At 41.5% G+C, this 23,843-nt stretch overlaps 1 long non-coding RNA gene across 5 annotated transcripts; it reads left to right on the top strand.

Annotated features, from left to right (window-relative positions):
• Positions 1–1,831: 1,831 nt before the first annotated feature.
• Positions 1,832–22,779, top strand: LOC144593715 (uncharacterized). 5 transcript variants are annotated; one of them, XR_013547286.1, is made up of 6 exons: positions 1,832–2,006; positions 3,646–3,868; positions 4,322–5,247; positions 14,706–14,847; positions 20,641–20,933; positions 22,557–22,779. It is a non-coding gene; the product is annotated as an uncharacterized LOC144593715 (long non-coding RNA). The 5 variants fall into 5 exon arrangements; XR_013547285.1 differs by having other exon boundaries at positions 3,646–5,247; positions 14,749–14,847; XR_013547283.1 differs by having other exon boundaries at positions 3,646–5,247.
• Positions 22,780–23,843: the final 1,064 nt, after the last annotated feature.

The following is a 23,843-nucleotide window of genomic DNA, read 5'->3' as shown; positions in this document are numbered from 1 at the left end:
GTGCGAGGTGATCTTAGATGTGTACAAAATCGTCGAGGAATAGATCGGGTAAACGCAGAGCCTCCTGCCTAGATTAGGGGGATCGAGAAACAGAGAACATAGGGCTACGGTGAGGTGAGAAAGATTTAATGGGAACCTGAGGGCTAACCTTTTTACACAAAGGGTGGTGGGTGTATGGAACGAGCTGCCAGATGAGGTCCAATCGCAACGTTTCAGAAACATTTAGACAGGTGCATGGACAGGATAGTTTTAGAGGGATGTGGGCTAAACGCAGGCAGGTGGGACTAGTGTAGAAGGGACATGTTGGACAGTGTGGGCAAGTTGGGCCGTTGGGCCTGTTTCCACGCAGTAAGACTCTATGACTATACAACTAGGAGATCCAGCAAGCTTTGGCGGAGGGAGTGCAAATGATAAGGGGACTCGAGGTAAAAGAGCCATTAGGAGACAACAGACAATAGAAAGAGCCTTTCAGAATGGCAGGCAGTGACCAGTGGGGTACCGCAAGACTCAGTGCTGGGACCGCAGCTATTTACAATATACATTAATGACTTGGATCAAGGGATTTAAAGTACCATTAGCAAATTTGCAGATGATATAAAGCTGGATGGTAGTGTGAACTGTGAGGAAGATGCTATGAGGTTGCAGGGTGGCTTGGACAGGTTGTGTGAGTGGGCTGACGCATGGCAGATGCAGTTTAATGTGGATAAGTGTGATCCACTGGTGGTAAGAATAGGAAGGCAGATTATTATCTGAATGGTGTCAAGTTAGGAAAAGGGGACGTACAACGAGATCTGGGTGTCCTAGTGCATCAGTCACTGAAAGGATGCATGCAGGTACAGCAGGCAGTGAAGAAAGCCAATGGAATGTTGGCCTTCATAACAAGAGGAGTTGAGTATAGGAGCAAAGAGGTCCTTCTGCAGTTGTAGAGGGCCCTAGTGAGACCGCACCTGGAGTACTGTGTGCAGTTTTGGTCTCCAAATTTGAGGAAGGATATTCTTGCTATTGTGGGCATGCAGCATAGGTTAATTAGGTTAACTCTAGGTTAATTCTAGGTTAATTCTAGGTTCATTCCTGGAATGGCGGGACTGTCATATGTTGAAAGACTGGAGCGACTAGGCTTGTATACACTGGAATTTAGAAGGATGGGAGGGGATCTTATCGAAACATGTAAGATTATTAAGGGATTGGACACGTTAGAGGCAGGAAACATGTTCCCAATGTTGGGGGAGTCCAGAACCAGGGGCCACAGTTTAAGGATAAGGGGTAGGCCATTTAGAACGGAGATGAGGAAAACCTTTTTCAGTCAGAGAGTTGTAAATCTGTGGAATTCTCTGCCTCAGAAGGCAGTGGAGGCCAATTCTCTGAATGCATTCAAGAGAGAGCTAGATAGTGCTCTTAAGGATTGAGTCAGGGGATATGGGGAGAAAGCGGGAACGGGGTACTGATTGAGAATGACCAGCCATGATCCCATTGAATGGTGGTGCTGGCTCGAAGGGCCGAATGGCCTCCTCCTGCACTTATTGTCTGTTGTCTATTGTCTGTTGTCTATTGTCTGTTGTCTATTGTCTGTTGTTCGGCGAAACGGTCGAACGGATATGATGGGCACACGTGCAGTCCCTTGTGATATCTTATTCCTTGGGGTCCGGGCGCGTAATACAGCGGCCGAGTGAGGTACAGCCTCGGCTGGAGCAGGTTGCAGGGTATTTCAGCCGTGCAGCCAGAGTTAGGTGTGTTTGCTTTAGTTCAGCACCCCCCCCCCCCCCCCCCCCCCCCGAGCAGCTGTTCAAATACAAGACTACAAACTGTGACGTGACAGGGGTTTTAAAAAGGGCTCAAACCTTTGAACTGCACAATGATCTGTGAGGTAGTCGTCTTTCCGATGCAGGAAGTTTCTCAGCTGGTTTATTTAAGAGCCTTCTGTCCTCGTTTAAACACATCCGGAGGCAATAGAGAGTGAACAGCAAAATCAGAAAACAAGACTACCTCCTCGGGCAACCGTTTAGCAGGTTTTGATCATCTTTAACGTTAATGCATTTACTTTATTTGTGAAAATTTATCGACTAAAGTACTGCTGATTTCACGTTCACTTTGTATGTTTTAACAACTTAAATAGGGGGTTGGAACACAAGAGTCTTGTCTCCGTACACGTATTTTTAATTGTTTTAAGATTCCGGGTTTTTTTTAGACAATATGACGATAGGAATCAACCCAGCTAGAATCTCACAGATATAACGATGAAGTGACTAGTTTCGTATTGGCTGTCGTTTTAAAGCGTCCCTGTGATTTTCTTGTACAGGAAGGACTGCAGATGCTGATTTACACCAAAGGTAGACACAAAATGTTGGAGTAACTCAGCGGGTCAGGAGCAAAAGGAATTGGTGACGTTTCGGGACAAGACCCTTCTTCAGAGATGCTGCCCGACCTGACGAGTTACTCCAGCATTTTGTGTCTGTCTACCTACCTTTGATTTTCTTGCCTGAATTAATACATTCTTTTTTCAAAATGCATTTACATGGCGCACTTTAAACAAAGTTTATCGGCTTCAGTTATCGTATTCATTTTCCGCAATGCATAGATAACTAGCTGCTATGCAAACCCACGCATTCGGTGCATTGGCAACGCACACCGTTTGGGAAAATGTATTTGCAACCTACTCACTTGTAGTTGCATCATAGACAGGCAGATGCTTTCAAAGCGTCAAACGGAAGTGCCGAACCAGACTCTTCCTTAGACTTGCCCCAATTGGTCTCCCGGGAAGAATAGACCAGTACGTTTTCATGTCTGTCCCGACCTTTTACTCGAATTCTCCTGAAGTAGTTCCTTATGCATTGCACCGGTCTTGTACACTCAGTCTCGGAGTTAATTATGTAATTGATACAAAAACTAGTTCCTTACATCTGCCGCCCCCGTCACTCCATCCACCTCGTGGAAAATAGAAAGAGAATCTAATGAAATGCCAAACCGATGTTGGGCAAATTAGCGAGAGCATTTAAATTCCTGCAGCGGGGCTGTCAAATTTGCATTTTGTGCTGACGTAATGACTGTTTTGAACGGCTGTATTGCATATCTGCCCGTTTCATTCAGTGCACAGGCTCAACATATTCTTAAGTAAGTCGCCTTTTTTTTTACCGTGGGCTTTCAAAAAAAAAAAATCTTTTAAAAAACAATGAAACGTACGGATATCAGTGTTGAATTGTTAATGCATTCCCCCCCCCCCCCCCCCCCCGCAGCCTTTAAACCACAAAACTCTTTCCCGTACTACCTACACGTTATGAATGGAAAGCAGAGCCCGGTCAATGCCCTACTTGAAAAGCCTTTTCATTGATGATGTCATTCTATCCAATAGTTTGCATTGACCCATGCAGGAGCTGTCTGCTTAGCCGGATAGAATGGAGATGCTTGCTTTTCGGATGCTACATTCAATTATATAAACATTGTAGACAGCAAAGATAACTTTATTTTCCTAGCCCCAAGGTAACTTCCCCGACTCCTCAGCACACAACTAGTTTTACCGAGACTTTAGATGGCAATTCTTAACATAGTGCAACCTCGTACCGTTTTAGCTTTTCCGGTGTGTGTCAGAGATGGCGAATTTTCACAAACCCAAGCATTATCTTGTTCTCATTCGTCTCCTTCTATTTACAGCTCATCCAAACAGACCATCTGCGATGAACAAACCTTCACAAACCGACCCTCTTTCAACTCGGACCGCCATCGCTTGTTTGGTTTACTTGAATGGCCTTCCTATTACAGACATTCACTTTCCCTACGCTGTCTGATGAAAGGTTCTAACCCGAAACGTCGCCTATCCATGTCCTCCAGAGATGCTGCCAGACCCGTTGAGTTACTCCAGCACTTTGTGTTCTATGTAAGATTATAGCACCTGCAGTTCCTTGTGTTTCCTTATCGTTTCTTATCGTACACCCCTCATTCCGACGACCCCCCTCCCACCGTCCTTTCTCTGCAAGATAAATCATGTTTGATTCGTAATTCCTCTGGGGTAACATCATTGACCTGCAACTTGGTGGACCCTGTATCCTTCTCCACAGCTGCTGCCTGATCAGCTGATTTTTTTCTAGTGCTTCTGTTGTTATTTCGGCACCTGCAAATCTGTCTTGCAATTCATTCAGTTGCTGTACACTGACACATTTCTTAATATAGCTCTATTTGCAAAATGTATATAACACACTCTGTGAATCTCGAAAAGTGTGATGTATTTCGCTCTCCCCCCTCCCCACCCCCCTTTTTTTTGCCTGAGCTAGATGGTGCAGCAATTTGAGAAATAAATGTAACAGATGCGTCTCTTTCTGGGCTCCCGCAGCATATCCCATTGTGCCGAGAAAGTGCATTTTTGACGAGACGCTCGGCGTTGCTATAGTGAAGAGCAGAACTGAAGTAACAAAGCTCACACTGAAGCTGTGTTTGGGTGTCCTCGCACATCTGAAGGCTTCTTTTAAACTCTTGGAAAGTGGGCGAGCCTCAGCCAAAATAAAAGTCCAGCTCAGAGAGCAGGGGGCGGCGATACCGTCTCGCTCTAGGCCAATGGGCGAAAAATCAACACAGTAAATGATTAAAAATAAACACACAGGCCCGACTTCAGCCGTGGAACGAGCTCGCTGCATGTCGATTAATCAGTCGCAATGTCTTAAGTATTTAAAAAAAAATCTATTGCCGAGACCGCGAGGGGAAAGGCAACCTCTGACAATGTGAATCAATAATAAATAATATTTTTAATGGCAAAGTCAGATTCACTTTTAGGTTCTGCTGTAAAGATTGCATTCAATGCCATCACTTTTGGTGCGTGGTATGCGTTTTTAATATTGATTGGCACAACGTTATATCCTTCTTTCGTTTTCTCGAGGATCAAACACCGAATAAAGAAAATCCCAACTTTAACTTTGCCCCCACGTGAAAGCAAGGAATCAAGTAACAAGTCGCCTTTGCTTCGTAATGGAAGAGGTTCTGCTTTTAACACGTGCAGTCTGATGACTAAAAACTTCTGCGTTAAACCTCGGGACTCTTATTTTGCAATGGAGATGCAATTAGCTTTGTATTGCAACTCTATGAAAGCTTGTACAAAATAAGTAACCACTGTGGGAGAAGATCTAGCGGCGCATTAAACAGAAAAAAATATATATATCATATAAAACAGAAAGCAGGCAATAGAGGCCTTCAACTTGAAGATGTTTCAATGTGCAGAAGCGATGGTTGCGAGCAGCGTATCTATGACTTCAAAATAACTTAACGGTTAGTTCTTTTTACACCATAATGAAATAGTAATAAGAGAAAAAAATGAACCGTGATCAATCAGGAGTATCTATCTATCTATCTATCCATCTATCCATCTATCCATCCATCTATCTATCTATCCATCTATCTATCTATCTATCTATCTATCTATCTATCTATCTATCTATCTATCTATCTATCTATCTATCTATCTATCTATCTATCTATCTATCTATCTATCATCTATCTATCTATTTCATATATGATTTTTAGATAAACAATTGGCAATAATACGGTTGGAGAGACAGCCTCAATAGCGGAATTGCCCCAATTAACTGATAGATAACATTCATTCAATAATCTATCCGAGTGGGTTATTGTTCTAACTTGTACTTATTGTTTGTAGATATGAAAGTTATATTGCCCCAAATACATTGTATTGGTTGTAATGGAAATAGAGTGGCGTGCTGAGGACTACATTTGGCTTTTTAAAAACAAATCTTGTTTTTTTAAAATATGGATATAAATATATTATGTTGTTTAATTTCTTGATTTTGGCGTGGTGAAGTAAGTGAAGGAAGGACTCTGGCGAAAACAATAATTAATTGCTTTATTTTTTCCTGGTAAGTAAGATCAGGAGCAACAATAAATATGTGCAAAATAATTGATCCCAGAAAAAAAAAGTACGTCACAGACTGCACCGTGACGGGCTGGAAATGCAAAAATCTTGGGAAAAACTCGTCCAAATGAAGAGAACATTTACTCTAATTAGATCATAATTATCAGAGTCACAAAATAGACGCGGAGGCTTCAACATTACGTGTTGGAAGAAAAGAAAAACACATTATTTTAATAGTTTGATATGCAAACTATGGAACATTCAATTACATGGCTTAATAATGCATACATGATGTGATCTAGTTATTTGTATGGGGAGGGTTGCAATAATTCACTCTGAGGCACACCGTGTTCACACATAAAATAAAATCTATTGGTATGGATCATGATTTCCTGCCAAACTACATTTAAGAGAATACAAATCAATGAAAGATAATTTGGGCGTAAAATTAACGGTAATTATTTGACCTGCTCGCTGTAAAGATTAAATTTCTTACGCCCTAATTAGATAACATTTCCAGATGCATCGACCAATTTATCATTCAATTTGCATATTTCTATTCCGACTTTGTAGAAATAGTTAAATGCCATTCTTTTTTTTGAAATCGGGTGCTTGGCAAGTGGAGAAAAAAAAACTAGTTGGCAGGACTCGCGGGCACGCACAGCGCAGTCAGACACGTGCAGACAAACACCGTGACCAGCGGAACAGAGACGAGTCGGCAGAGGCACAAGGTCCTGTACTCCCGCACCAGACACCGGCCATATGGGTTCAGAATTGTTTGTATTGTCCCTATTACCGACACGAACCAATTTTAAACTTCAGAGCGACGTGTCCAAACATTCAAACTGCTCCTTTTTCCCTTCATTTTTTGTCATTAGCAATTCGATTGAAACTGTTCTCTGCCGACCATCAGGAATAGTTTCCTGTGAATGTTAAATGTAATCACGTCCCCTAATATAAATAGCGTTCATTCCTCCAATTTAATACTTTTTTTGTTTTTGTTTAAATAAGGGCACTGCCCAGAATGAATCAATTGACTAATTTGACGCCCTATTCGTAGCAAGAAATACCATTTAATGCGAAATTAGCGCGTTAATGGCAGTAATAAACTGCCAGGATAAAAGTAAGCTAGTTTTGGAGCGCTTTCAATCGAGCCTTTTTAAAGGTAAGATAGTGCACGATTTAAAATAGTTGCAATGAAAGTATTGTTGATAATGGAACACAGTGAAGTGTTCAAGACTCAACTAGAAATACCTTGATCACAGCAAAAACACTGAGTTGAGTTCAGGGCCTGAAAGGAACTATCCAGCATTGTTCTTTTTTAATCAAATTATTAAGTACCGGGCATCTAATCTGTCATTTCTAACTTGACCTCGCTTCCCTCGTCTTTTCTCGCCGCTGCGTGGATTGATGTTGCAGATGACTGGACATCTGTGCATTTGGTTGCATGTAAACTTTTCCAATTCTAGGAAAAAAACTATACTCAACGATACTATTTAACTGTTATAATAGAGGAATAATAAAAACTGATAAATATACAGAGACTGTGAAAATAATAAATATTAAGATCTGGTTTATTGCAATTCCCGTTATTGTCTGGCGGAGAGGGGGAATAGAGCTACCGCGTAAGTTACATTGATTGGAGGCATCATTTCTCTTTAAAAACTTGGCGAATTAAGTTTTTGCTTTAAAAAAAAGAATATCGATTTATCTCCACCTTATTGTCTGTATTGTACAAGTCTGTGAAATCCGTTTGAGAGGCACAGCGGTTGAGAACTAAGTTACTTATATCATGTTACAGGCCCTTAACGTATTTAAAAGTGAGATCATCCCACAGCTTTGAAAGTGCGGCTGGGAGAAACAAACTTTCCTGCGGGCGAGCGCAAGTGTCTGACGTCACGCAGTCAGTCTGAACGCCTCTCTGTCTCAGGACAATTTCATCTCTGTCTCGCCCACTCTCCCTGTCTGCCTTTCTTTTCACCAATTCCCCGCTCTCTCGCCTTCCCCCCTCGCCTTGCTTACTCGCGTGTCCGACGGTTACCCAGTGTTGCGGGTCTGTTTCTATTTTTCAAGTTAGAAGTATCTCAATTTTCTTTATCCATTTCCCCACCTTTCTTTTCATTTTCTCTTTGTCTCTCTGGTTTCAGAGGAAGTCTCTCGCTCTTAACTCTGAATCGTTATCTACAGTTTATGTTTTGTTTTTACTACACTTCGCGTAAATTTTATAAACAAAATCCCTGACAATGGTAGGAACGGTTTGCGATCAGTTTTTTCTTCTTCTGTGCGACGTTCTTTTTTCCTTTTCCACTCGCAGTTTTATTTAACCATGTTCTCTTGTGCCGTCTCTTTCGCACCGGCCTCCTCTCTGGCAGTATCACGTTTCTTTATTTTCTCTTTCTCTCTGTCAAGAGCTAACAGCCACCAACACACAGGCGCCCCCAAAAAAACGTAGGTCCAGAGTCACAAAGGACCAGATTGTGCTTTGCAACGAGGGCGCACATTTCAATGGTATATGTGGAGAATTTGTAAAGAAGGATCTCAAGCTGATTGATGGACGACTGCCTCTACCACCAGTCACGTAACCGCGCGTGTTCTTTCCGTGTGTTATTTTCAGCACGATATGCGTTTAAGTTATTGTCATCACGGTCTTTTTAGAATGGTCCCATATTTGGGCGTGGAAAATTGTTATGTGAGAAACGTCCTGAAATCAGAACTGACTTTGAAATAGGAAAATGCACTTTAATATCCTTTAGAGCCACCCTCCTTCAGACTTTTCAACCTTCCTCACCAATTAGCTTTAGTTGAGAATTCCTTCTCGGTTAAAACAAAAAATGTCGAACATAGCCAAGTATTTCAATAGGCAGCGTATAGAAAGGCGTGGACCTAGTGCGAGCAAATGGATTTGGCATAAATGAGCAAAAAGGTAGGCACGGGCATAGTGGGCCGAAGGACCAGTTTCTATTATGTACGACAACCTGTACGGCTCAATGACTATGTACCACCTGAAGCGATTAATTATTCCGATATAAGGTGTTGGGATGGTGCAGCTCTTTGCGACGTCAAAACAATAAATAATACATTTAATATGTCATTTACAGTGATTTATTGTCATTTTTACAACCGTCCGCGACACCCTTTGAATGCTCAGATCCTCAATCTCACTGCGTGTAGCGGGGAACATTTATTCCGCTCTGGCTGCAAATTCCAGCCAGGTCCAAAGGGCAGAGCGATTATCAGGAAATAAAAAAAGTTTCTTCAGCCATTTTCTTGCCTTTCTATCTTATCGTCTTAATTCTTATCATTAAACGAACTGAGCGAAAGACCTGATATATTTTTTCAAAAAAATGTGTTTACCACGCACGCTACAACCATTTGAGAGAGTTGACTTTTAATGTGAAAACTCCGCCAGCCGAAATGAACCCTCCCCCCCCCCGAAATATGTTTGAATTATCTATTTGTAACGAGGTCAGAGAATGAAGATGATTACTGCACCAATAGAAGAACCAGATAGTAATGGATATGATTCTCTTTTCATGCTACTCTAATATTGAAGAACAGTTTATATATTATCTCACAGACTTAATGTAACTTAGTTAAGTTTGTGCAGTATTCATCAGCCTTGGTATAATTGGATTGAGACAGGCTTATCTAATATCACTATTCTGGGATAAGGTATGATATTGTAATCGTATGACCCCTAACTTGAGCCCCAGTAAATTAGGACACGCGTGTCAGTTTTTTAAAATTCTCCTGGGGAATCGGAAACCATAAAGGCAGTCAGCTATAGGCTGCGTGTATATAACCAGCCAACTTAAATTGATCAAAGATGCACTCGTGCCAATAGCTGCGGGGTGGGTCTAACTGATTACAATACATTAAAACGATATAAATAAAGCTTTGTCATTCCATTTCCCCTTAGCGACTTGGCCTTGGTGTAAAGTGGGACGTTCCTATTTACGCAGCCTATAATGAACATCAATAGGTTTATTTCCACCCAGATTATTTTATATTTAGAATATATGTATATACAACACGCGTATCAGTTTGTGTGTGTACGTGTGTGAATGAGGGAGAGACAGTCTCCATTAATATAACTTTAGCCAATCCTACCCTCCTACACTCAGAGACTTGGGTTCCGAATTTATTTGGTAATTATCCTTCAAGTGTCACTTTTTATTTTATTATATACACACTGAGAAGGCCTCAGTGGGTATTGCTAACGTTAACCTGATTGTTTCATTTTTTAAGCTCAAATAAAAGAGAATATCTTTTATTGCTTCAAGTGGGTCCTCTCGAATTATTCTGGCTCTGAGAATAAATGCCAATTGTACAGAAATAAGGCATAAGTAATAGTATATATATTGACATTATGTAATACTGCAGGTTGAAAGATTTCCTCTGAGAATTATGATTGGATTTTTATATGCTATATACATATTACATCCTTTTTATATAATGCAAATGAAAATATGTCGTTTTGAATTCAGGGCCAACGTTAGCAATGTATTTAGATAAAATCATAAAAGACAAAGAGCTGCGAGTCAAACAAATGTCTAAACTAATGTGAAGGGCTTCATATCGGAGCACATCTACCGCCGTCTTCTTCGGTTTATTTCTGCGCTGTTTGTAGTTCTGACCAGTTGGAAGAAACATTTATAACAGTCTGCCTACCAACCTGTCCGGCACCCGTTGAAAGGGACACAATACCTTGGAGACACAGAATACTACAGATGCTGGGACCTTAATCAAAATAACAAACAGGCTGACGGATGAACTAAAGCAGCATCTGTGGAGGGAAATGGACAGACGACCCCTCTTAGTCTGAAGAATGGTCCCGACCCGAAATGTCGCCCATCCATTTCCCTTTACAGATGCTGCCTGACCTGCTGAGTTTCTCTCAGTCTGTTTCTTTTGGACGCATTAACATGTTCCGCAAAAAATAAAATAAAAAAATCACCTCTACGTTGCACGTTTGAATGCTGCAACACCTGTCAGTGTTTAAAAAAACCTCCTGCTTTTAGCTTTAAAAAAATGCAAAACGAGCAGGCCAGTGGAATAAAGTCAAATGCTTTGATTTGACCACCCAGATGTAAGATTTGAGACAAGTCGCAAAAATATCAACTCATAAATTTACAGAATACGAGGGAGAATGGAGAGCGAAATGTGCATTTTTACATCTTAAGGAAGATAGTCTGATCTGCTTTGTAAGAAGGGCGTACTTTGTGGATCTGTACACTTTCCCAGTCCTGTACACTGACAGCCAGCTTGTGAAGAAGCTGCATGCGATTTCTGTTGCAGGCTCATGTATTAACTCTTTCCAGGCCAGTGGATATTAGCAAAATGGTCTACAGTTTTCATCACAGCAAATCGAAGAGCTGGATTTAGGGGACTTTGTACCATTTCCAATGATTGGATCGTGAGGTAGAGTTGAGGCGGGATACTGAAATAGAGAATCAGCTGAGAGATTTACTTTGTATTTGCTTGACATAGTTTTAGACCATTTATTTATAATTAATCCGCACAGGCAGCGTGTTAACATAAAACGTCGCCCGGCACCGGTATTGCCTCAATATTCACACGTTGTTTTCCTCCATACATCATAAAGCTACATTAAATTCAACTCAGTGTGTCCGGCCGGAATTACGACCAGGTGAATTCAAACTTCTTTCTAATTAAAAAAAGTTTGGAAATTGCGAATAAGTTTCAACAAACGTGATAATTTATCGGTGCAAAACAACTTATATCTGTACAGGAAGGAACTGCAGATGACGGTTTAAATCCAAGATAGACACAAAATGCTAGAGTAACTCAGCGGGACAGGCAGCATCTCTGGAACAAAGGAATGGGTGACATTCGGGTCTGAAGAAGGGTCTCGACCCGAAACGCCACCCATTCCTTTTCTCCAGAGATGCTGCCTGTCCCGCTGAGTTACTCCAGCATTTTGTCTCTGTCTTATTTTAGTATCTGCTCTCCGGGTAAATCCATTAACAGTATATGCAGTTGATATAAATGAAAATAAAACTAAGGGTTAAATTTTATTGCGTCGTTAATGTAATTATATTCAGTGAATACTGAAGAATATTGCACGTGATAATGCGCAGTTTAAAAAATGTACTGTTAAAGGAAATTTCTTCAAAATATTATTCCAAGCTTTTATTTTGTTTTAGATCTGGAAACTCCCGTGAAAATAGCATTTTAAATGCTGTTACTTTATTTGTGGGGATATAATTTAGTCGAGAAAAGTGAACTATGTTTGTTATAAAAAATCACGAGTTTTGTTTCCACCTCTGAAATTCAATTATGACATTTCATTTCAAACATCTAAATTTGGCCGTGCGAATAATTTCGTAGTAAATGATAGATATACATTGGGTACACCAGCCGTCACTGTGCACGAGACCCTACGTTTTCTCCCGGTGCTATTTGCGGTCTGTGCATGAGATAAAGGTAGTTTTCCCTCTTGTTCTCCATGTGATAATTATTGCCCAAATCCCAGTGAGTTGTGGGTTGTGTTGGTCTCTCTGACAGGCAGACCCTCTCCCTGGGGATGCGCACATGGCGAGCACTGAGCTCTATAGAATTCCATTAATCACAGTCTCGCTTCCCCAAAGCTCCCAAATGCACAGATAATTATAAATCCAGGGGAAATTGGATTGACAAACTCTACAAAACCTGATTAATCTGTGTTTCGGGACTGAAGAGTAAACAGAAATTCCCTTGGATTACAGGACACTCACTGATAAAAGACAGCATTTCCGTCCAACTTTTAATCTACAGAGGAATTGGGTTTCGATGTATATTTATGCTTTCTTTTGTAAAGTGGAGACCCCCCCCCACTCCCCACCACCCCCATAAAGTAACCACTTCGTCAAGATCGCCTGTGTATCAGGAGTGGTATTGAACTGGAGGGTGGAGGGAGGAGAATGTATCGTGAATTCCGAATAACATCCCACATAGCCGAAGTCTCACAAATATCAATCATTAAATGTTAAACGTGACAAAACGTATTAAATGAGCTCGTGTAGACTTAAGCTGCTGAATAACTATGTTTGAACTCAGCAGAAGGACACTGTCGATGATCGAAACGCGGTGACATCTCTAACCTTTAAATATCTGTGCTTCGTTTCACTGCACCTTTTTTGGATGTAAAGGAAGAAATACAACCACCACCACCACCAGCCACAAAAACCTAGTGCAAAATATAGCACGCATGGTGTCGATGGGCCGAATGGCCTTCTTCGGTGCCTTCCATTGCTGTGATTCCAACTTTCTCCAGACGCGCTTCGGTGATCGCCGCGGAGTTCCAGGCGTTTGTTCCAAACAATTGTCATAATTTAGCCTCGTAGTAAAGCAGCTTAATTTACTGACTATGATCTGAGTTAGTGAACACTTGGCAGACTTGAATCATGCACTGCTGTTAACCAATCTAAAAGATTGACGTGCAAGGTGCACCCTACAAATCACTCTGGAGCGTTGTTCACCGTGATGGCGAAACTTTAATGACTCTCGCTCTGTATTCGCCAATTTTCTATCACCAGAAATAGCCCGTGTTCAACGTCTCCCACCTAAATGAATAAAAACAAGGTAAGATAGACCGAGTAACATAAAGTACAGCCAATGCACATGTCAACACAGAGGGACAAGTATAACAACCGTACAAGTGGAATTTTGTTTCGAGTGGAAGACAACTTTTAATTTTTTTTAAATGGCTTTCCATGCTTTAATGCCTGCTGCAATAAACGTCAGAAAATTCTCATTGTTCTGCTGTCGGTGCATGTGACAATTAAACACTCTTGACTCTTGTCAGAGGACAATTAGTAATGTTCATTATTCTAGGGACAAATCGCTGTTGTTGGGCCAGAGCAATAAAGTCGGCAGAATTCATTTGGCTGGGCCAAGTTCACTGATGCAAACGCCGTTCGTCATTGTAGATTCCATACAATGAATGATATTCGATCTCGCAATATATATATATTTTTGGTTGCATCCCTTTTTATGAGCGGGGATGTATTGAAGCGTGCACACAGTATTCTCATTCTCGCTGGCATGTTCCAGTGGTCTCGGGCCCAGAGTGAAAGCAGCGTTCTTGCCCCAGTTATCTCCGCAGCTAAGAGAGAGAACATCCGAGCAGAGCCGGTGCTACAAATACAGTCACACAATTTCCGTCTCTCGAAACTCAGCTTCTTCGGTCATTCAGCGGCGATGCTTATCTTTTAAGCTTGAAGCTTCGCCAGTGCGGCTACCCCTGCCTCTTAAGCCATTCAGACAGGATCTAGCGACCTTTGGAGAGAAACATGAAACCCAGAGTGTGGACACTCATTGAGATATTATAATGCAATTAGCTTGCATAAAAAAGGCTTGTTAAGTTAACCTCACCCCTTTGATTTGTGAGCGGGCTGAACAATAACAGTGGCGATCTTACATGGATCCTGAGGATTGCAGTTTCCACTTTACTTTGGGCTATTTTTCGGGATTTGTTTAAAAACGTGATTAAAAACCTATTCCTTTTGGTGGACTTGGAAATTTTCTCTTTCACTAAGCATGGGGATTCCACAATATGCGGAATGTAAACAATACATTCTTAATAACTCCGCAGAAAAAAACCCACCCCACACACAGCACTCCATTCGCTGCCCCAACCTGAGAATGTGGGAGTTTACAGGCTGTTTTTAACTAACCACCCCCCTTGTCCTTCCCGTGCAGCTTCCATCAATGGGATTTGCCTGTGGATCCTCCCAACCCAGTAAAACTTCCAGAAGTTGGGAAACACGAGAATCTGTTTTTGGGTTGCTGTAATCATAACATAAAAACTGCATCGCATCAAAAAAAGTTATCCATGTTCCAATCTCAAATACAGCGTCGGCGAAAAGTAATTTGATTTTCTTATAATCAAAATAAAGCCAAAGCGAACCGCTGTGAAAGAGGTGATGGTGGTGAACTTCATCACAGCAGCAACATCTCCGAAAAAGAGTCCAAGTGGAAGACGGGACTAAAACAAGGTAGGCTACACATGGTTTCGTGAAGAATATCCCACTCAGAATTTAAAAAAAAGGAATATCAGAATTGCTTCTTACAAGGGAATAACGCTTCTATTATCTATGCAAAAGAGAAACGTCTTCATATCCCATAACTCAACAGGCTAGGCACCAGGATATTCAGTGACAACGGAGGGGGTAAGGGGTTACTTAGGACGTCGGGGCTATTCGTGAGGAGAATCTGAGAGCAAGTTTAAAGGTTCTGGCAATGCTTCTGGTGTTAAGAGCCACCCAACTTGTTTGTACTTGACTATCAGCCGTTGCTGTACAAAGCCTCTTTTCTTCTGCCCTTGGCAGCGATCCAGGAGATTGTCGATCCCTTGACCCCGGGGCCATCATTAAGGAGAATGTTCATCTCACATCCTCATTTCCAAATGAACGTCAGCAATTGCTAAGCTCACTGACCCGAAATGTCCAAAGGACTAAAGAAGGTTAGAAAATTTAAAGAAACATTCTTCCCCATTTCTCTCACAGAACTTACTGTGTTTCAAATAATTAAGGGATCTTGAGGTGGAATCCATGAGCATGAATCGATATACAAGGGGCAAAAAACCCCATAATACCTGGTATGCTGGCATCCTCAATGAAAAAGATCATATAATCTTATTTAAATTGCAGTGTGATTTTGATTTGTTTTCTTCATAGTAATCTCACCAAAACCCAGAAAATGTCTCTCAACATACAAAATAAACTATTATGTAAACAATTATATTTTTGAATTTTTAATTTAATTTAATTTAATTTTTGAACTTAAATACTATTTTGAGCAGTCTTTGTATATTTAATTCTTAGCAAATTGAGTTGATTTACTGGAGCCCGTGAGCATCTGAAAATTGTAAACAATGGACAATGGGACGGGAGAGAATGTGGGCCAGACCCCTTTACTTGGTTGACCTTTGTGAATAGGACAGGTGTACATACATGCCTCGCATGCCTCGCCAACTCCTACACGGAGTACCATCACAGGGCGCCCAAAGGAACCGTTCAAGAACTGCATCTAGGACAACTTCCAGCACGCAAAACTTCTAGCCCCAAAAGAACTGGAAACCTGTGCCAGTGACAGGACTGGCTGGCATACAACCACTGGGAGGGAGGTCAGCGGTTTTGAAGATAATTGCCGAAGCCGACTTGTTAGTGCCAGAGACAGGAGGAAGGCTGCAACCCTAAATCCTCCCACTGCGGCCTTCATGTGCCCCCACTGCTCCCGCACGGGTGTGTGGCTCGCCCATCGGACCCGTGAGCCACACTCGATCCCACAAGACTCGAGACTGCTCAACCATGCTATCGTCCTCTACGATGGGCCACCACCACAGACAAGCAAAGGAGTATTGGTGAACAGTCTATATTCCTTTTGGGTAGCTTATGCACTGACAGTATGGAAATTGAATTCCCCAATTTTAGATAATTTACCAATGAACACGCCCATCCCCTCTTATCCTTGACTCTGTTCCCCATGGCCCACCTGGATGCACATCCATTTTTCCCCACAAACCCGCCCCCAGCCCCCATTCCCCTTCCTCCCATTCCTTTCCACATATACCTCCTTCCTGTTGCTTCACATTTCATGTCTCTTTTCTTCTTATCTCATAGCCTTTGTCCAACCATCTGCCAGTCAAACCCCCAAACTCACCTGTATCCACCCATCACTTGCCTGGCTTTGTCCTGTCCTACCTCTCTTCCAGCATTTCCCCCCCTACTTCAATCATCAGAAGAAGGGTCCTGAACCGAAGCATCACCTATTTATGTCCTCTGGAGATGCTACCTGACCTGCTGAGTGACTCCAGAACTTGATGTCTTTTGAAATATTGATGAAGGCACTCCTGAAGTGTCCAAGTTACTATTAGGATTTCAAAGCAATGATGACCAATTGGTCTGTAGGTAGATAATATTTTAGAGAGGCTTAAATGCAATCTCAACAAAAAATCATATCAGTGAATATGATTAGTGCAGTACAGGGCCATATAGTGAAAGGCCTAGATAGAGTGAATGTGGCGAGGATGTTTCCACTAATTGGAGAGTCTAGGACCAGAGGCCATAGCTTCAGAATAAAAGAACGCACCTTTAGAAAGGAAATGAGGAGGAAGGTGGTGAAGCTGTATCATTCATTGCCACAGACGACTGTGGAGGCCAAGTCATTGGATATTTTTAAGGCGCAGGTTGACAGATTCTTAACCAGGGTGTCAGGGGTTATGGGGAGAAGGCATAAGAATGCAATTGAGAGGGAAAGATAGATCAGCCATGATAGAATGGTGGAGTAGACGATGGGTGGAATCACATAATTCTGCTCCAATTCTTCTTCTTTCGTGTCCATCAACCACGTTTCAAATGTTGACATTGCTGTCGTCGTCTGTCCTGAAAAGGACGCAAGCTTCCGGCGACAATTAGTGGGAGCCATCACTTGTTACAATACATGATGGTGGTAGCAGAATTAGCTCAGGACACTTCCAGTTTCCAGCCCCGCGACGTGGACGTTTCTGCTGTGGGGCCATAATTCTGCTCCGATAAATGATGAACTTATGAACTTATTAAATTCAAATTCAGACAAAAATGTAACACGTGCAAATTCAACAATTTGGCCAAGTTCGGACATGTACTTGGCTACCATGCTGAAGATTCTGAAAGAGACAGGGTCAGTTTTTCATATCCTGAACTGAAAGGAAATATGGATCACGCGCAGGCGGAGGAGATTAGTTTAACCTGGCTTCATGTTCAGCTTGGACATTGTGGGTTGAAGGGCCTTTACATGTGCAGTACTATTCTATGTTCTGTGTCCCCAGTCAAACAATGGCATTAAATAGATAAAAGTGTGGGGAAAATTTCGCATAATTTAGCATTCTTGGTGCAAAACATCTTGCACCAGAAATACCTATTATGAATTAAAATGAATAGGCAAGAAATTGTGTAAATTATGTGCATTGACCTTCCCCATTCCCCACATGTGAACTCTGTACAAGAAGCCCTTTGTGAGTAACACTGTAAAACATGAACTGTAACAACTAGTTTAGTTTAGAGATACATCGTGGAGATAGGGCCTTCGGCCCATCGAGTCCATGCTGACCAGCGATCCCCATGCACTACACACACTCGGGACAATTTACAATTATACCAAACCAATTAGCCGACAAATTTGTATGTTTTTGGAGTTTGGGAGGAAATGGGTGATCCCGGGGAAAACCCACACAGGTCAAGGGGAGAATGTACAAACACCGTACATTCAAGCACCCATAGTCAGGATTGAACCTGGGGCTCTGGCGCAGTAAGGCTGCAACTCTGCCGCTGCGCCACCGTACTGCCCTGTGACAACTATCAACTGTGCAGCTGTTGATAGAAATGGAGTAATGGAATTGAGTGGCAAAATGTGTAGAAAGGAACAGCAGGTGCTGGTTTATACTGAAGATAGCGACAACGTCCTGGAGTAACTCAGGTGGGTCAGTCAGCACCTCTGGAGAAAAGGAATAGGTGATGTTTCAGGTCGGAACCCTTCTTCAGCCAATGTATCGGATAACCGACTTTAACTGATGTTGCTGAGAATTATTATGTACACGAAGAAAGGGAAAGATAGAGGAATGGAGCACCAGAGCACATTAGAGGTGAACATACATAACCTTTGGAGGTGTGTGATTATTTCTCAAGGAAAGACCATCATCAGCTCAATTTGAATTCAGAATTCAGAATTCAGAATTCAGAATTGAATTGAATTGAATGATGCAGCATGGAAACAGGCTCTTTGGCCCACTGAGTCCACGCCATCCATGGAACATCCATTCACACTAGTTTTATGTTATCCCACTTTCACATCCACTCCCTATACACAAGGGGCAATTTACAGAGGCCAATCTACCTACCAACCCTCACATCATTGGCAAGTGGAAGGAAACCAGAACATCCTAGATAACCCATGTGGTTGCAGGGAGAACGTGCAAACTCCGCACAGATAGCACCCAAGGTCAAGGATCGATCCTGAGTCTCTGGCACTGTGAGGCAGTGGCACTACCAACTGTGCCACTTTGCTACCTATGATGTTGCGTCTCTATGATCTTCGCTGCTTCATCAATGATCTTCCTTCTGTCATTAAGGCAAAGAGTGGGGAGGTTGCTGATAATGCCAATGTGTTCATTTCTAGTTATGACTTATTCTATAATAAAACTGTTCTTTGTAAGCAACACAAAACCTGAAAAGCAACTTAGCTGTACATGATGGATAAATGTCCTCCATTCATGCTATGCATTTTCTAATTTTGATACCAGAATACAGGCTTGAATTGTCAAGTTTATCAGCACGCTGGTTAGCATGCAACAAAAGTTTTCACTGTACCTCGGCACACGTGACAATAAACTAAACTAACTAATTAGCGGGTAAATTTATGTTTACGAGAAAGAAACTTATGTTTTTTTATGGCACCTTTCAGGAACTCAGCATTTTCCAAAATGCTGAGAGTCAATGAAATACGTTTGTAGTGTAGTCACTGTCATAATGAAGGAAACACGGCAGCTATTTTGGATTCATCCAACAAATTACAATGCTTTAATGGGTGAACGATGTGTAGTTGTTCAGATAATCACACAAGAATAGAGCAAAGTCTGAGGTGTTCCTTTGTTTTTCACCCAACTCACAAGTCATAGTCATACATCATGGAAGCAGGCCCTTCAGCCCAACTTGCCCATGCCGACCAAAATGTCCCATCTACAGTAGTCCCAGCTGCCAGTGTTTGGCCCATATCCCTCTAAACCTTTCCTATCCATGTACCTGCCCAAATGTCTTTTAAATGTTGTTATAGTACCTGTCTGTACTACCCCTCTGGCAGCTCATTCCATATCCCACCACCCGTTGCCTCTCAAGTTCCTATTAAATCTTTCTCCTCTCTCCTTAAACCTATGTCCTCTGTTTGCTGATTCCCCTAATCTGAATAAAAGACTGTGCATCTTCCCTATCTATTGAGAAACTGTTAAAGCTTCACCATTCGGAAACTCAAGAAATGTACTGCTGACCACGTGACAGAATGGACACAGCGACAGATGCATTCAACTTAGATAACAGCATTCATGATGGAACAGTTCATTTGACCATCGTCCAGTTTCCCAGTCAGTGATCAACACATTGCAGTGCAGAAAATCACTAACAGCATTGTAGCAAAACCCTCACAAGTCACAGGTTGTCCTGACTTGGGCACTTTTGTTATTGGTTCCCTGTCTCTCTGTCAGGGTGCTTGAATCCAATATCATTATCTGAGCATCATCACCATAAGCAGTTTAAAAGGTACGGCCAACACCAAGCTTTTATAACAATTTGGGATGGGCAATATATAACATAACAATATAACAGTATAACAGAACTTTATTGTCATTCGGTATAAATACCGAACGACATTCATCCATTATAAAAAAGTAAAGGGTATTAAAGATGTAATAAATTGATGACACTGTGGAGATGGACAGCACATTTCTGATACTGAGGGAGGAGGGTCTTGTTTTAACTGACTCATAAGTTCATGTTCGTGAGTTCACAAGTGATAGGAGAAGAATTAGGCCATTCGGCCCATCATGTCTACTCCACCATTGAATTATGACTGATCTATCTTTCCCTCTTAACCCCATTCTCCTGCCTCCTCTGATGAGTAAATTTAGACCTTAAATGACAACAATAATTCAATGGGTTTCCAAGCCTGTAGCACATTGATATTTTTAATCTTCCTAATACCTCACGTGATGTTCTGCATAAAGATATAATTTGCTATCTTTTCTGTTTGTACGTTGACAGGTGAACGTTTCAATGCATTTTATTTGATCGTGGAAACCTCTTCAGGCAAATTGAAGGCGTTTGAAGAAGAGGAGGTGCAGGATCCCGATGGCTCATCGAAATAGAAGGAGTGTGTGTAAGCGTTTGGGAGATTTAATCATTGCAACAAAGCAGAAAACTCAGGGAATGTACAGACAGGAAAACATTTTCATCTGCATAGTCACTCGATATCATTCAAGAAAATATTTACAACCTCCAAAGAGTGATCTCCAAGGCCAGTTGACTGTCAGGAATCAGAATCTCAAGGTTTCAAGGTCAGTTTATTGTCACATGTACCAATTAAGGTACAGTTGCTCATCCACACTAACACAGAGAAATAACTAATTGCACATTTTCTAGATACAGGCACAAACATAACTTGGCCCTACCAATCTGGTTATATTATGATTGTATTTATCTGTGTCATGACAATTTAACAATGTGAAATAAAAACAAATAATGTTGGAAGCAGTCAGCAGGTATAAACATTTCCTCAGAAGTTCAATTTAGTTTACGAAAGATATTACAAATGAACAGCATAAAGAAAGGTACAGAAGAAAGAGCATATGTCTGTACCAAATAATTATGCATCAGTACAAGGGGAGAAAAAAGCAGAGAACGATTAATGGAACTAAACTGGAAATCAGGAACTGGTTAAAGAGCAAAGTGATAGGCTCAGGAGACAAAAGAAGATGTATCAGGAATAACTAAAACAAATACTATGTGGACCATCAGTCTGAAGAAGGGTCGACCCGAAACATCACCTATTCCTATTCTCCAGAGATGCTGTATTTTGTGTCTATCTTCAGTTTAAACCATTAAACCAGCATCTGCAGTTCCTTCCTACACTATGTGGACTATGACTGTGTCACCAGCTAAAGGAAGGTATGGAAGTGGACTTGGATGGACAAAATATTGGAGGTGAAGGACTCAGCGGACTGTGGAAGGAGATGTTGATGTCAGGAAGGATGCAGCCAACTTTGCAAACAGCGTTCCCACAATGACCTCACCAACATGCAACTGTGAGAGAACTATTCGAGTTGGCTAAAGATACTTCCTTGAAGTGTCACTTCTCTCTGGGACTGACCCCTTTCATTTCAGGGCTGGTCCTTAACACTTGCTTCTGATCCTCAGAGTTACAGAAGAAAAGGAACAGCACTTTCAGCTCCTTGATCCCATCCATAGTTCATTTGGCTTATGGTTGATCTGTACCTTAACTTACATTCCTGGACAGCATTTGTACTCTAGGAATCTTAATTTTGAGACTTACAATTGAAATTGAATTGAGTTTAGTGAGTTTAGTTTATCCATACAAACATACATACATACATACATGTACATTGACATACCCATGATATGTTTTTGGGGGAGAGAGTTCCAGATTTTCACCAATTAACTGGTTTCTGACATCCTCCCTGAACAGTCCTTCTTTTTTTAAGATTATATATCCTTATTCTGGATTCTCATAGAGTGACAGAATCATAGAGTGATACAGCGTGGAAACTGGCCCTTTGGCCCAACTTGCCCAGGCCGGCCAACATGTCACAGCTATATTAGTCCTGCCTGCCCGCGTTTGGCCCATATCCCTCCAAACCCGTCCTATCTATGTATCTGTCTAACTGTGTTTTAAATGTTGGGATAGTCCCTGCCTCAACTACCTCCTCTGGCAGCTCATTCCATACACCCACCACCCTTTGTGTGAAAAAGTTACCCCTCAGATTCCTCTTAAATCTTTTCCTCTTCACCTTAAACCCATGTTCTCTGGTCCTCAATTCACCTACTCTGGACAAGAGACGCTGTGCATCTACCCTATCACCTGTCCAAGATAATTATTTTTCTCTATTTAGTGTGTCTACTATTAATCATTATTAATGGTCTTTAATATTCTATGTTCACAGGAATACATGCCTTGTCTATGACTCTTGCAACTAGAAGTGTTTCATCAACAGAATACGAACTGCCCCTCTGCCAAGGCAATCTTCCCAAGATGTGGCTCCCAAAGCTGAATGCAGTATTCCAGCGGATCTACGTTGAGCTCTGTAAACCTGTAATATAACTTTGCCCTTCCCCAAGTCCACCCTTTGCATTCTAGTCCTCTTGAAATAAAGGCTATTTTTTATTAAATGCTAGTTAACTTTGTTAACTATTAAAGTTTATCTTTGTACCTATGCACAATCTTTTGAGGATTTCTGAGCTTGGATTCCTTGTTGATCTTCATTTGCTAACTTCTTGCCATTCCAAAATTATTCTGATTTATCAGATTTTGAAGCAAGTGGGATGATCTTGCACTTCCCCACATTAAACACCACTCTGCATTTCTTTTGTTCATTAAATTATCACACCAGAAGGTTGATATAAGAAACTGAAGATAGGGTCTGTAGACATGATTTTATTGAATAGCCAAGTAGGCTGGAAGGGCCAAATGGTCTTCCCCTGCTTCTGCTATCTATATTTCAATGCTTCCACTTCCAACCCAACTTTTGCAACTTAAAATTCTGTCCTCTTGACTAAGTGTTATTCTCTACTATCATAAATAATACCAATACTATTTTCACTTTCAAAAGTGGCCCCATCCGATTTCCCCATAAAATATCTCTCTGGCTCCTGCCTTTTCTGAATTGCATTGTTAGAGTCCAAAGTAACCACCTCACCCACTATTTACTATTGGATTCCATTTAGTCTAATTTACTCCTATCATAACACTAAGGCCACCACAATCGAAGTCATGAACAATAGTCGTAAGGCTGTCTATTGTATTACCCTACATTGGTGAAGGACTGTTGGCATCCTCAGAGGAATGGTGCGGACAACTATTTTCAGCTTTCTATGCCATTAGTTAGGATGTCTTCTCTCCCAAGTTACAGTGAGAGTTTGGGATGGCCCCACAGACCTTCAGGTGTGTAGTCATTGGGTAACAGTCTATTAAAGCCGTTGAATATTTTCTGAAAATATCCCCGTTCCATCATTTGCCATAAATCAGTGAAAATTGTAACTGTGACGTGAGAGTCCCTCTCACAGGACAAATTCAGGCATATATCCTCCCATTGTCTGACAGGCAGGCTGAACACCAGTGGAAGATAAAAATAGACAAAGAATTAAAACACAACTGTGAAAGGCACCGACAGACATATGTGGCAATTAAATCACAAAGATGCTTTTCACATGCCGGGTAACACATGGCTCGG

Source organism: Rhinoraja longicauda, chromosome 5, assembly GCF_053455715.1.
Source record: "Rhinoraja longicauda isolate Sanriku21f chromosome 5, sRhiLon1.1, whole genome shotgun sequence".
NCBI classification, from domain to species: Eukaryota; Metazoa; Chordata; class Chondrichthyes; order Rajiformes; family Arhynchobatidae; genus Rhinoraja; species Rhinoraja longicauda.
The sequence above is the reverse complement of the archived record's forward strand: the minus strand, read 5'-3'. Positions and strand labels throughout refer to the sequence as shown.